This window comes from Canis lupus, chromosome 6, assembly GCF_011100685.1.
Source record: "Canis lupus familiaris isolate Mischka breed German Shepherd chromosome 6, alternate assembly UU_Cfam_GSD_1.0, whole genome shotgun sequence".
In the NCBI taxonomy this organism is placed as follows: Eukaryota; Metazoa; Chordata; class Mammalia; order Carnivora; family Canidae; genus Canis; species Canis lupus.
The window spans coordinates 51,354,558-51,369,849 of NC_049227.1; the positions used below are offsets into that span (position 1 = coordinate 51,354,558).

At 34.9% G+C, this 15,292-nt stretch overlaps 1 protein-coding gene across 1 annotated transcript in view; it reads left to right on the forward strand.

Moving 5' to 3' along the window:
• The window catches only part of PLPPR5 (phospholipid phosphatase related 5), a 123,985-nt gene that overhangs the window by 89,172 nt on the left and 19,521 nt on the right, over positions 1 to 15,292 (forward strand). The window lies entirely within an intron of this gene.

Consider the following 15,292-nt stretch of genomic DNA (forward strand, 5'->3'; position numbering starts at 1 on the left):
GAGTTCCTGCACAGTCATTTTTGATTTACTGAAGCAAATTTAGACTCTAATGTGGTATTTAGCCACAATTTAGTCACTGAAGACATCATCTTAGAAAAATGCATATCGCATCGAAAATAATTCTTTGAATACCTAATGCTAAAGGCTGAGTATCTATACATGGAATATGCTCTGTACTTTGCCATAACTTTGAGATAAGGAACATTGTGCAATGATGGTCTCATGCATGGGTGAAATAATAAGGTTCTATTTGAGAATACATGCATTTTTTTCATTAAATATATTCCATTTTTCCCATGCTCTATTTATGTGAGAAACTGCTTAGTATAATGCCTAGGACATAACAGGGCTCAATAAATGTTGTCGAATCTCATTATATAAAGGTCTGGCAGCAAGAAAACACCAGTCATGCCCTCCTAATCAGGGAGGTCCTGAGGGTCAGGTTGGGCAGAATGGAGCTGGACCAGGTAGCACTTTGAATGGCAAGTCAAGGCTTCATTGGGCATAGCAATGAATAAGAAGCCAAGTATTTAACAAAAACTTTTCTCAAAACTTTGTCTTGAGACATCTGAGAGCTACAGAGGATAATATTCCTTAAATGATGATGCAGTTATGTAATTGGTTCAATGATTTGTATTTGTAATTGGTTCAATGATTGCTCAGAGGGTTACTAAATGCTTCTCAGCAGCCCTATCCATATCCACATTTTGATCAATATGTTAGATGAAGAGATCAATTACATGCTAATCAGGAGCTTTGATGGATGAATCAGTGAGGGATAATTAATACATTGGTTGAAAGAATAAAAGTTTTTGAGAGATTGGATACAATTAACAACTAGGAATAAAGCAAATGTTTTATATTTGGATTTAAAAAGAATTTCATGTAGGGTAGGGTACATCTAGGGTAACTGCACAAACAAAAAATGGCTCAGAGGGTATAGTAGGTTACCATTTGGTGTGTGTCAGCAGTGTGTTACGGCTGCCAAGAGTTATATGATCTTAAGTTCCACTTAGGGAACATAATATCCTTAATGAGGGGATTAATGATTTGCTGTGCTCAGAGTAGCGTGAACACCATATACTGCCCTTGGTGACATAGTTTTAAGGTGAGCATTGATAAAATAGAGTAGTCAGTACTCAAATATTTGTTAAACGAGTGAATGAATGTGTCCAGGACAGTGAGTGGCCTCAGAGTCACAGATTATGAAAGACTATTGAAGGAATAAAAAATGACTAGAGAAAAAGAAGACTCATAAAAGAAACAATAACTTTCTATGTATATCTGAAGGACTATTGTATGGCAGAGGAATGCTATTTGTTCTGCTAGTGCGTCAGAGGTCACAATTAGGATGAAAGAAAAGTAAATATAAAAAGATAAATAATATCTAGAAAGAAGGAAAAACTCTAAAACTGGGATGGCTTCCTTAAGAGCAGTGAAATTTCCTTTTTTTAAAAAAAATTCTTTTATTATAAGGATTCAAGAATAATTAAACTATCACTTATCCTTGATTCTGTGGAGAGAATTCAAGCATTACATTGAGGATAGAGGTACTAGATCATCATCATCATCATAATAAGAAAATACTAATAACTACCATTTAATGAGTATTCAATATGTGTCAAGTGCTATGCAGATTGCTTATGTAAATTCTGCAAATACACTTCTATACTCTGAAAGTATAACTTCATTCCTTACAACAATTTTTATAGTAGCAAATGCTGCTAATAGTCCATTGGTATCCCTTTTCCCCTTCTTCTTTTTAATAATTGAATTCCCCAATGCAATTTTAGCCACATCCACCACTGCCCAGTCATAGCCTGTATCTCCCAGCTACCATTGCAAGTAGGCAGTGCAGCTAAGTCTAGACCAATGGGGTATAAGCAGAAGTGGTAAGTGCAACCTCAGATTCATTGCTTGAAGACTCTTGTCTCTGTCTCTCCTCACCCTTCTCATCAAGTAGAAAAAGTATGACTGGAAATAATCTTTAGCTTTTTGAGATAGCCGATCCACTTTGACAGCCTAGTTCCTGGATGAGCTCAGGGAGCAGTCCACAGAAACACTCTAGATGGTTCTGAAAAATAAACTTCTTTCTTCTCTTAACCATTGGACTGTTTTCATCTCTTTTTCCACAGTGGCTTAACTAATGCCTGATTACAATAAATGTCCCCATTGTACAATTAAGAAAACTAAACTCCCAAATAGTTAAGTAATTTGTGAAAGTCCACATTATTGATAAGGAACAAAGTTCTATAATGTGATATTTCTAGATACAGATTTTTTAAAAAACTGAATAATATGTACAAAATTAGATCTTTTTTAACTCCAGAATTAAACATAGCAATAGAATTTAGGAAGAGCTGTTAGACATTTTGAAGACAATGGTCAGGGTAACAATCAGTCTTCATTTCATATACCTCTGAAGTTAATTTGAACAATAATCACTGTCTTCTGTTTTAGAACATATTTGTTTATTTAAGAGTTCTTCAGTAGCCCCCTAGCATTGCCAAATATCCTGATATATACCATTATGCCCTTTTACATGTAACATGATTATAAATTCCTGTTGTTGAATTTATGCAAATTTATTTAGTGAGTTTTAAAATATGAAAGCAAAAATATTCTATTAGAATCTATAGATTTCAAGATACCAATGTTCATTAACTTCTTTCATTAATTTTTTTTTTATTTACAACAAATTCATGTGCCCTATTTTTTTTACTTCCCACCAAAGTGTGTTGGCACAGACCTTCCTGAGCTCCGACCTTGTTCCCGTTCTTTTCATCCTGTTTCCAGGCAGAACACTGTCTGCAGAGTGCAGGGTCTGTTCCTGCATCACACAGACCACGGGAAGATCACAAATCCAGCTCCTGGGGACATATCTCAGACTTCCCTGCAGAGCTCTGTTGCTGAGAGGACATGTATTTGGCTCATCAGCCAGAAAGGGAGGAAGGCCATCACTTAAGGGAAGCCCACAATGGCTTTCTCTTTCTTATGTGATAAGGAGTATTTGGAGTAAATATGTTGCTTTTCATCATACTTCACAATGGGAAACAAGTGAATGCAAAACTCTTCCCAGTATTTGATCTTAGTAATTGATAGTTGGAGAGTGACATTAGGTTCATGAAACTGGCTCTCATAGGAGAGGAAGGGAGTCCAGTATTAAAGTTTGGTCTGCAGACATGCAGTAGTTTGAGCACTATTATGTATTATGCCAAGCTATCATTTTCTGCTTGCCAGTTTTGTGTGGAAAAGGCAAAGGGTTTCTTTTAGAAGTTATGTACTTATATAACCTCCTATGTTCAGAGTACATGTTTGATAAACTGTAAGCTACAGAGTAATTACAGCATGCCAGCGTTCTTTATTTTTATGCCAGCAATTTATCCCTTAATTATAGGGAGTTTGTCATATACTTAATTACCGTAGTTTATGAGGAAAAGTCATGATTTTTCTGAAAGCTAAGTAAATCTGAACATTCATTACATTTGGTTTTATGAAAAGAATTAATCATCTATGGAAACTGGCCCATCATATCTCATAGTCCACTAAATATTTAAGTTGCCAGTAACTTCATTACAGCTGTTTGTAATATCAAATCATAAAAGTCTGTTTATCAGTAGTGAATGATTACATTCACTATATGTTACATTCCTATAATGGAACCCAGTACATTATAATGTGGTGTTTCAGCTCACAGGTTCTGGAGGTAGACTGGCTGGGAATTTGGGACAATTTTGACCTTGGGCAGCTTATTCGAATACTCTGATTCAGTTTTCTCAATCATAGAATGGCCATCGTGAGAGTTCAGTAAGCTGATAGTAAAGCACTTAGAACAGTGTCTAGAATCTGTAAAGCCCTTAATCATTGCCAGTTATTATTACCATTTAACAGTTGAAATAGATGGGGTAAATCAGGGTGTGGAAAGTTTTTCAGATATATATTGTAAAGGGGTTTTTATTTTTTGTTTTTAAAAAATTTTATTTATTTATTTATTTATTTATTTATTTATTTATTTATTTATTTGAAAGAGAGAGTGTGTATGTGCCCCTGAACTAGGGAGTGGGGGGAGCAAAGCAGGGGAGGGAGAGGGACAAGCCACAAGCTGGCTGCTCGCTAAGTGTGGATCCTGGGATCCTGAGATCCTGACCTAAGCCAGAACCAAGAATCAGGGGCTTAACTGCCTGAGCCACCCAGGTGCCCTGTAAAGATTTGTGTGTGTGTGTGTGTGTGTGTGTGTGTATGATTTATGTGTATGATGAAGCCAGCTATGCAAATTACCACACAAGATCATTTCTTTCTAGTAGGATACAAAAGAGCATGTAGGTGAGAGAGAGAAAGAGAGAGAGAGAGAGAGAGAGAGAGAGAGAAAAGAAAAAGAGAGAAACTGGATACTAATTTGAAAGCAATGCTTAAACCTAAAGAAGCAATTGAATAGTGGGCCAGATTGGTTTCTTTCCCTTCTTCATTCCTTTCGTCCTCCTTGCCTCCCTTTCCTCTATCTTTTGTTTTCCCTTTCTTTTTCTTTCTATAAAGAATAATTCATGAATAATTGTGTAACAAAAATAGTTACAATTTTTAAAAATTATCCAGTTTTCTTAAGCTAATCTAAGGAAGCTCTGGTTATGATTCCTTGTATTGACCACCAATATGTTCAGATTTACCAAAGTCGCTTGAAAAAACTCCCTCAGAGTAATTTAAATCCCTGTGCTCCTTCCTTATGAGTCATAAGGATTTAAAAGGATCCTTTTAAAACTGTTTGTTTGGTTTATTCTTCTCTGCTGAATTGAGCATGGTGGTGGCTCCCAGGCCTTTATGCTCTCATGGCTAGGGTCCAACCTGTAGCCATCCCCATTCCAGGTCCCATCTGTCCTGAGAACCTGCACACAAGCTTTGTGCAGGTTCCCACCCCACAAAGGCCCCAGGGAACCAGTCTTCTTCATAGGTCATGCCACTGCCTTTCAGACTCATCTTTTTCTGGCTCCTGCCTTCAAGGGCCCATGCATCCTAGACAAAACCTTCAGTGGTGCTGGCCTCAAGATGTCTCCAAATACATGAAGATACTATTAATTACACCTGGGAGTCCAAGAAACAAAAATCTGACTCTCCTTCTGGGAAGTGGAGATGGAAACATTTACATATTCATTATCTTTAGTTCCTCATATTAGCAAGAGTGAAGTAAGAATTAATATATTAATAGCTGTGTCATGAAGAGTAAAAACTAGATAGGATAAAATTTTAGTCATTTCTATTAAATAGCGTATAAGTTGATCCAGTTTGAAGGATGTCATGAAAGGATGATTAAAATGTTTCTTTGCCAATAAAAAGTTCAATATTGCAGACTTGGCTAAAATCCTATAGAATCCCAGTAATATACCAAAACTTCAAAGAGTAAAGATAGAGCAATCTTTGAGAGAAGAAGTCTATTCTATTTACAGTACATTTCAGCTCCTTGAACCAACACCATTTTGAAACTGGGTTAGCAAATAGGCAAATACATGACAAAAGAAAGCCTTCAGGCAACAAGTTTTCCCTCTGATCAAGCTTCTTATTAATAAGGGTTCATGGCAAATGAAGGAATTCTTTTCCTCAATTAAACGTGTGCTATAAGATGGAATGGAGAGTTAACCTTCATTCAAAAACAAAAAACAAAACAAAACAAACTAGCTCCAATGACTACATCTATCTGGAGTAGCAGTTAGGCTGAAGAGATTAGCAATCTCTCTGATATACTAATAACCTTGGGAATGAAACGATATAGGAACAAAGTAATTTTCCTATAGTCTCAGCTTCTTCTCCCACTTCACTCATCAAATAATCAAAATAATGTTATAAATCTATATTCATCATCTTTCAGCTCAAGATCTAAGGTAAGGATTCCTTGACTATTTATGGAACAATTTGGGGATCTTTGATGAATCTTCTCCCACTCGTTTTAGGAAGACAAACTGAGCTAAATCTATTATGATTCGATAAAAAAATCAGGATAATTATTTAAATACTTTAAAATGAGAAAGACACATCTCAAGAGTTAGAATATTCTTTTGAAACAGAAGATTAACTACAGGAAATTTAATTAAATTTATTATAGGTATTTATTATAGGTAGCATCTTCTTTTCACTGTCAAGGAAATTAAAGAAAATACATAAAATGAGAGATGAAAGATAGCTGGCACAGTGGTACAATTAGGAAGCTAATTAAGAAAACAGGTAACTAAAAAAAAAAAAAAAAAAAGAATAGAAAATAGGTAACTGGGCAGCTTGGGTGGCTCAGCGGTTTAGTGCCTGACTTCAGCCCAGGGCGTGATCCTGGAGACCTGGGATCGGGTCCCATGTTGGGCTCCCTGCATGGAGCCTACTTCTCCCTCTGCCTGTGTCTCTGCTTCTCTCTCTCTCTCTCTCATATGAATAAATAAATAAAAGCTTTAAAAAAAAGAAAACAGGTAACATTATGGCAGGATGGAAACCAATAGTATAAACCCTAAAGAACAAAATCCACACTGGAGAATGTCATATCTGTTCTATTAAGGACAGGTTTCAGCATATGTAGTAAAAGAACAAGAAAATAAAATTGACCTGGGAGAAGATAACAGATACGGAAGACATACTGTCTAACATGAATCATTGTAGATCCAGAAGAAATGGACAAATAGAACTATAGCAATATTGAGAGATAAATATTAAGGAGACTTTTCTTTCAAATAAATACTTTTAGTCTAGAAAAGTTAACTAGATACAAAGTAAAATGAAAATATATACTAAAACATAGATGATATTTCTCAGTGAACTTTTTGAATTTCAACACTGAAGAAGGAGTCCTATAAATTCTGTAAGAGATGTTGTTGTTGTTCCCACTTATTAACTACCCCCCTTCTGTAGGCAGAATATCCTTCCTGCTCCGGTTATTTTGGATTTGGTCAATGACATGTTAATGAACCTGATTATGCATCACCAATCAGAAATTTGTAGAGACATCAAGAGCTTTTGCCAACTTTATTACTCCTGGACATTTTCCCAGGAAAAGTCCATGTTCCAGATAGGGCTGCTCCCTCCAGAATGGGAATACACGAGAAGCAGAAGAGTACCTAACCAGATGGCTGGAGCAGATCTATAGAACCTGACCACCAACCTGTGGTATGAGAGAGAAATACTTATTTATTGTTGGAAGCCACTGCACTTTTGAGGTTATAATATAGTATACCTAGTGAAAACTAATACACATACCAGGGCAGAAAAAGTAGGTTATCTACTCTAGACTGACAGGATACTGGCCTCAGACTTCTCTCTCCATAAAGAGAGTAGATGCCAGAATAGAAAGGAGTAATGTCTTTAGAGTTTTCAAAGAAAAAGTTTGTGACATAAGAATTCTATTCCCACCAAAAAAGGATATTTAAGTATTAAGATAACCATAAAATATCAGATATGCAAGAATTCAGGAATTATATTATCCTGAAATATTACCAGAAGATGTTTACCACCTAACTGAACAACACACCAATATCTGGAGCTCTCAAATTGGCAAAGTCATGATATGAATGAATTGGTAGAAAGAATGGAAACCATTTACATAAGGAATTAGTTAGAATTGGCTATGGTAAAGATAGTAACAACAAACCAGAAAAAAATATAAAATTTATTTAAGGAGAATATATATAAAAAAGAAAATAATATGGGACACCTGGGTGGCTCAGTGGTTGAGCATCTGCCTTTGGCTCAGGTCGTGATCCCAGGGCTCTGGGATCAAATCCTATATCAGGCTCCCTGCAGGGAAGCCTGCCTTTCCCTCTGCCTATGGCTGTGCCTCTCTCTCTGTGTCTCTCATGAATAAATAAATAAAATATTTTTTTAAAAAAATAAAATAATATAATAATGACAAAATGAGACAGACATCCTAGATAATACCAACAAAAGTAAAATTATGATGATTTCCAGACTTTATAAAGAAAGGACGCAGTACCACTGTTTTGTTCTTGACATTGCTAACTAGAAAAATATAGGTTGAAGCATTTTTAAAAGTAAAAGTTATCAAACATAATTAAAAACAACCTAAAAAGTCTAATAACAAAGTGTAAAATATCAGCAACACATGTGTCAAAGGTTGATGTCTGTAATGAAACATCCTAATTGAAAAATGGGCAAAGTTCATAAATATGCAAATTATTAGAGATCAATGCAAATGAGAAATAAATATATGGAAAGTATTCTCTGCCACGTTTTCCCCCTTTTCCCCCTTTTTTCTTTCATGGAGGCATAATTGACATATAACACTATAGTAAATCCAAGTGTATAATACAATGATGTGATATATATATATATATATATGTATATATATATATCCCAAAATGATCACCACAATGAGTTAACATCCATCATCATATAGTTACAATTTTTTTCTTATACTGAAGACATTATTTATAGTCACCATACTGTATATTATGTCCCCGTGACTTATTTTATAACTAGAAGTTTGCATCCTTTGACTCCCTTCACCCATTTTGCCCATCCACACCACCTCTTGCCTTTCACAATTACTGATATGTTCTGTGTCTATGAGTTTTGATTTTTCAGATTCCATGTATAAGTGAGATAATATGGTATTTGTCTTTCTTTGTATAACTTATATTACTTAACATAATGTCCTCAAGGTCCATCCATATTGTTGCAAATGGCAAGATTTCTTTTTTGATAGTTAAATAATAGTCTTTTGTGTATATATTTACCACATCTCTTTTATCCATTCATCCATCAATGGACATTTAGATTATTTCCATATCTTTGTAAATAATGCTGCAGTGAACATGAGAGTGCATATATCTTTTCAAGCTAGTGTTTTCATTTCCCTTCAGATAAATGCCCAGAAGTGGAATTGCTAGATCATATGGTAGTTCAATTTTTAATTTTTTTAGGAAACCTCATATGTTTTCCATAGTGGCTGCACCAATTTACATTCCTACCAACAGTGCACAAGTCCCCTCTTTTCTCCACATCTTTGCCAGCACTTGTCATTTCTTGTCTTTGGATAATAGCTATTTTAACGGGTGTGAAGTGATAGCTCGTTGTGATTTTTACTAGAATTTCCCAGATGTTTAGTGATGTTGAGCATCTTTTCATGTATCTGTTGGCCATCTCTATGTCTTCTTTAAAAAAATAAAATTCAGATTTTGCTCATTTTTTCATAAAATTAATCTTTTTGCTGTTGAGTTTGATGATTTTTTACATATTTTGAATATTAACCTCTTATCTGATATATGATTTGCAAATATTTTCTCCCGTTCACGAGGTTGCCTTTTTTTTTTTTCTGATGGTTTCTTTTGCTGTGCAGAACCTTTTTAGCTTGATGTAGTTCTACTTATTTATTTTTGCTTTTGTTGGTTTTGCCTTTGGAGTCAGAGCCAAAAAAATCATCACCAAGATCTGTGTCAAGGAGCTTACTGCCTACGTTTTCTTCTAGGAGTTTTATGGTTTCGGGTGTTACATTCAACTGTCACATACATTTCGAGTTAATTTTTGTGTATGGTGTAAGATAACGATCCAGTTTCATTCTTTTACATGTGGCTGTCCAGTTTTTCCAACACTATTTCCTGAAGAGACTGTCCTGTCCTTATTGTATATTCTTGCCTCTGTTGTCATGAATCAATTGATCATATGTTCATGAATTTATTTCTGGGCTCTCCATACTGTACTATTGACATATGTTTCCATTTTTATACCAGTACCATTCTGTTTTGATTACTATAGTTTTTTAATATAGTATGAAATCAGGGAGTCTGATACTTCTAGTTTTGTTCTTCTTTCTCAAGATTGCTTTGGATATTCAGAATCTTGTGTTTTCATAGAAATTTCAGGATTGTTCATTCTGTTTCAAAATGCCAATGGAATTCTGATAAAGGGATGCCTGGGTGGCTCAGTCAGTCATTGTTCTGCCTTCTGCTCAGGCCATAATCTCTGATCCTGGGATGGAGCCCCACATCAGGCTCCCTGCTCAGTGGGGAGTCTGCTTCTCTCCCTGCTTCTTCCTTTCCCCCACTGCTAATGCTTTCTCTCTCTCTCTTTCTCATAAATAAATAAATAAATAAATAAATAAATAAATAAATAAATAAAATCTGTAAAAAAAGAAAAAAATTTTTGATAAGAATCGCATTGGATCTAGAAATTGCTTTGGGTAGCATGGGCATTTTAACAGTATTAATCTTCCAATCCATGAACATGGAATATCCTTCCATTTATTCGCTTTCTTCAATTTCTTTCATTATTGTCCTCTAGTTTTCAGTGTACAGGTCTTTCCCTCCTTGATTAATCCTACACTTTGTATCCTTTTTTATTCAACTGTGTTTCTTCATCTTTCTTTCTAATAGTTTGTTATTAGTATATAGAAATGCAGTGGATTTTTGTATATTGACTTTTTTGTATATTGATTTTGTATCCTGCAATCTTATTGAATTTGTTCATTAGTCCTAAGAGTTTTTTGGGCGTAGTCCTTAGTTTTTTCTACATACAGCATTATGTCTTTTGCAAGTAGTGAAAGTTTACTTCTTCCTTTTCAGTTTGGATTTACTTCTTTTTCTTGCCTAATTGCTCTAGCTAGGAATTCCAATACTATATTGAAGGGAAGTGGTCATGGTGGCATCCTTGTCTTGTTACTGATCTTAGAGGAAAAGCTTTCAGCTTTTTCATTGGGTATGAAGTTAGTTTTGGGCTTGTCATATATGGTCTTTATTATATTGAGATATGTTCCCTCTATACCCACTTTGTTGAGAATTTTTATCATAAATGGATGTTGAATTTTGCCAAATGCTTTTTTATATATCTATTGAGATGATCATGTGATTTTTATCTTTCATTTTGTTAATGTGGTATATAACACTAATTGATTTGTGGGTGTTGAACAATCCTCGCATCCCTGGAATAAATCCAACTTGATTGTGCTGAATTATCCTTGTAATGTGTTGCTAAATTTGTTTTGCTGAAATTCTGTTGAGGATATTTACATCTATGTTCATAAGGTATATTGGCCTATGATATTTCCAGTGGTATTCTTTTTAGTTTCAGCATCAGTGTAACGCTGGCTTTATAAAATATGTTTGGAAGTGTTCTTCCCTCTTCTGTTTTTTTTTTTTTTTTTTTTTTTGAGTTGAGAAGAATTGATATTAATTCTTTTTAAAATATTTGGTAGAATTAAAAAAAAAAAATATTTGGTAGAATTCACCAGTGAAGCTTTCTGGTCCTAGACTTTTGTTTGGCGGGAGGAAAGGAGATTACTGGTTTAATCTTCTTACTAGTAAGATTTTCTAGTTCTTTATGATTCCATCTTGGAAGGGTGTATGTTTCTAAGAATTTATCCATTTTTTCTAGGTTGTTCAATTTATTGGTGTCTAATTGTTCACTTATGATCCATTGTATTTTTGTGGTACAAGTTATAATACATCTTTCACTTCTGATTTTATTTATTTGAGTCCTTTCCCTTTTTTCCTGATGAGTCTAGCCAGAGGCTTGTCACTCTTGTTTATCTTTTCAAAGATTCTGCCACTTTTGATGAAAATTCATGGAGAGTCTTTTATGGGATACTTACAAAGAAAGAAAATGTCATGTCATTTTGATTGACCAGTCATCTTCTGGCAAAGTTTGTTTTTAGTTAGATGCCAATTCTGGTCAAAAGAGTTGACTTAGTGTGTTCAGGCTGCTATATCTAAGTGCCGAATAAACAATAGATATTTATTCCTCAAGATCTGGCAGCTGGGAAGTCCAAGATCAAGATGTCAGCAAACCTAGTGCTTGGCGAGAGCCCATTTCCTGTGTCCTCACATGGCAGAAGGAGTTAGGGGGCTCTCTGGAGTCTCTTTTATATGGACACTAATCCCATTCATGAGGGCCCCACCCTCATGACCTTATCACTTCCCCAAAGACCTTCCTTCCAAATACCATCACACTGGGGGTTAGGTTTCCACACTGAATTTGGGGAGAACACAAACATTCAATCTATAGCAGGAGTTATCTAACTATCCCAGTGATTTACAGTGGAAAAGGCTAACTGCTAGGCAGGCTGTCACTAAGAAAATTGTCCCTGTACTCTCATTCCCGGGTACAGGCTGACTTTGCATCTGTGGCATTTGCCTGTTTTCTCTTCAGAGATTTCTCTTGTCTATAATTAATGAATAAGGAGTACATTGACATTCCTTCCAGGGATTCTCCTGGGTCAAGCTGCATTCATCACAGCAACAAAGCACTGAGCAATTTTGTCCTTTTCCTTCTTTTTTTTCTTTCTTTTTCTTTCTTTCTTTCTTTCTTTCTTTCTTTCTTTCTTTCTTTCCTTAGGGTCCTGACTCAGGTTAATGAAACGAAGGGAAGGAAGGAGGAGTACTTCCGGAGTCTTTCTGTCTGTATTGTGTTTCGTGAGTTCTTTCTTTCTTTCTTTCTTTCTTTCTTTCTTTCTTTCTTTCTTTCTTTCTTTCTTTTTCTTTCTTTCTTTCTTTCTTTCTTTCTTTCTTTCTTTCTTTCTTTTCTTCTTTCTTTCTTCTTTCTTTCTCTCTGCTCTTTCTCACTCTAAGGCAAACCACTGGCATTCAGATTTGAATAGGTAAGCATAGGTAAGCATATGCAAATAATAATGTGTGCATCTGCATTATTGATTTTAACTGATGCTATAAGAAAATCTAAGGAAAGGAATACTTTAGCAAAAGAACAAAAAACTCTTAAATATATATGAAGATGAATGGGATTTGATAGAAAAGGGTGTATTTGTAATAAATCTAAGAGTTTATATCTACATACGTGTGTTAAGGCAGTTAGGCCATGATAATCACTTAGAGCTAATTTGAAATAATCTTGAGAGTTAACTTAGTGAATATAACCAGGTATAATAGATGCTTTTTTGAGAAAATAATTTTGTTTCTATCTAAACCTAGGCATTATTTTTTCTTAGGTTTAAGTGATCTTATCAAGTGAGTCAAAAGGAATTCCCTTTTTCCAATAACACAAAAGGGAAGATAATGATAGGGATAATTTCCAAGATTACAGTTTTGTATTTTAGGTAAGGGACTTTTCACCAACCTACACTACCCAAGAAGCTCATAGTGTAAAAGCACACCCTGATTAACAGAACTATCACCTAAATGAAAGTGGTAAGCCATGATGACATTTCCAAAAATCTAAAAATGTCATGTGTGTATTATTACAGATGGAAATTACCATGTTTAATTCCCATGGCTATTGCAAGGGAAAATAATATGCATAGGAACATTCTAAGAGAATTCACAATGAGAAGCATATGCATTGACCTTTACATTTACTGTTTTGCAGATTATAAAATCACAAGGGTCAAGGAGAAGCCTGAGCTGAAATTAAGGCAGAATGGAGGTGGGGGGCAAATGGAGAGCCAGGCTTTTACAGCTGGAAATCCTGAATTTAAAGCCTTTTTTGATTACCTAATAACTAGGTGGTATTAAAGAAATTATTCCTCCTTAACTGAAAAATTGGTACAATAATGACTCCCTTGTAGGGTAACTGTTGGAATTAACAGATCACAAATAAACTTCTTGGTACATTGTAGGTGGTTAGCACAAGTTAGTTCCCACCTTCAATAATATGATTCCCTTAATAGGATTTTCATCTTATCTCAGACTAGGAAACTCCAATAGATGTATTTCATAGACTTAAAAGTTTATACAGATTTTCTATGTCATACATAGCACAAGTGGCAGAAAATATTATAGTATAAAATTTTGCATACATTAGTGTCATAGCAATAGCAAAACAATCCTGTGGTTTCTTGCCAAGACAAATATGATTATGCATTACGTGCTCTCTGTGATAAATTCCTTTGAGGTTTCAGAATGTTGTGCATGAATAACTACGGCAATCTATTTAAGATTTAGTTGCTTTCCTATAATGCAAATCTTTGTTTTACAGAACTGCTGAACTGTATATAAATGTTATATAGGACCTTGTCAAAACAATTTTATTAGTGATCAGATATTGGAATAGTTAGTGAAACTAAATATATTCATATTTTAGGCATTTTTCCTCGATCTAAGCTTTGAACACTAATGAAAAATATTTGAAGTAAATGAGTGTTTACATGCTGTACTCTGTTCTCATTTGTTAAATTTAATTTTGCTTAAAAAAAGTCAATTGAGAAGGGAAGCTTAAAAATTCCAACAGACATCAACATTTTAGGTTAGAAAAACTAACACATTCTGTTATTACTTTGCCATATGTCATTTTTCCTATTTATGTTCCCATATATTTAGTATTTTTCCACACTATTTATAAATCATAATATACTACATAAAGAATAAAAGCCAGATTTTTTTCAGTTATCTAAATTTGCCTTTTATAAAAGCAACTTTTCAATAAATTACTTTTGAATATAAACATGCTTCCTCATCTTATTTATGTGAATAAATATACAGTTGATGACTGCATCTTTAAATTATGTGATTCTTGCAGTCAGCAGTTAAGGAGAGAATAAAACAGTGATAGATTAAAAAATAATCCTTGATACACACACAATTAATTATACATAGGAAACAGCTCCTACCCATTCATTCCCCTCTTCTCTCAGATTTGTTCCCAAATGGTGGACTGTCCTAGAGACATGTATGGAGGCCTTCAAAACCGATCAAGAGGGATCCCTGGGTGGCGCAGCAGTTTGGCGCCTGCCTTTGGCCCAGGGCGTGATCCTGGAGACCCGGGATCGAATCCCACATCGGGCTCCCGGTGCATGGAGCCTGCTTCTCCCTCTGCCTGTGTCTCTGCCTCTCTCTCTCTCACTGTGTGCCTATCATAAATAAATAAAAAAAAAAAATTAAAAAAAAAAAAAACGATCAAGAGCACCGTGACACTATGAACGCTTTTTGTAGAGAAAATGTAAACTTTTATATTAATAAAACTAGGAAAATAAACAATGAACTCATTCACAGTTTTATGAAACAACCATAATTTTTTGTTGTTTCTATCAAAGAAGCAAGTAATTTGTGTATATTGTTTAAAATGTCAACGTCTGGCAAGCAAAACAAAGGTAGATAGAAACTATCCATATCCCACCACAGTGATCACTGGAAACTTTTTCTTCTTTTTTAAAAAAGATTTATTTATTTGAGAGAAAATGTGCACATGCACATGTGTGCATGCATTGGGAGGGGGATATAGAATCTCAAGCAGACTCCCCACTAAGCATGGTGCCCACTGCCCCAGCTCTATCCTCTCTCCATCTTAGGATCCTGAGAGCATGACCTGACCTGAAATCAAGAGTCAACTGACTGAGTTGGCTCTGGAAACACTTTCTTAAGTAGACTTA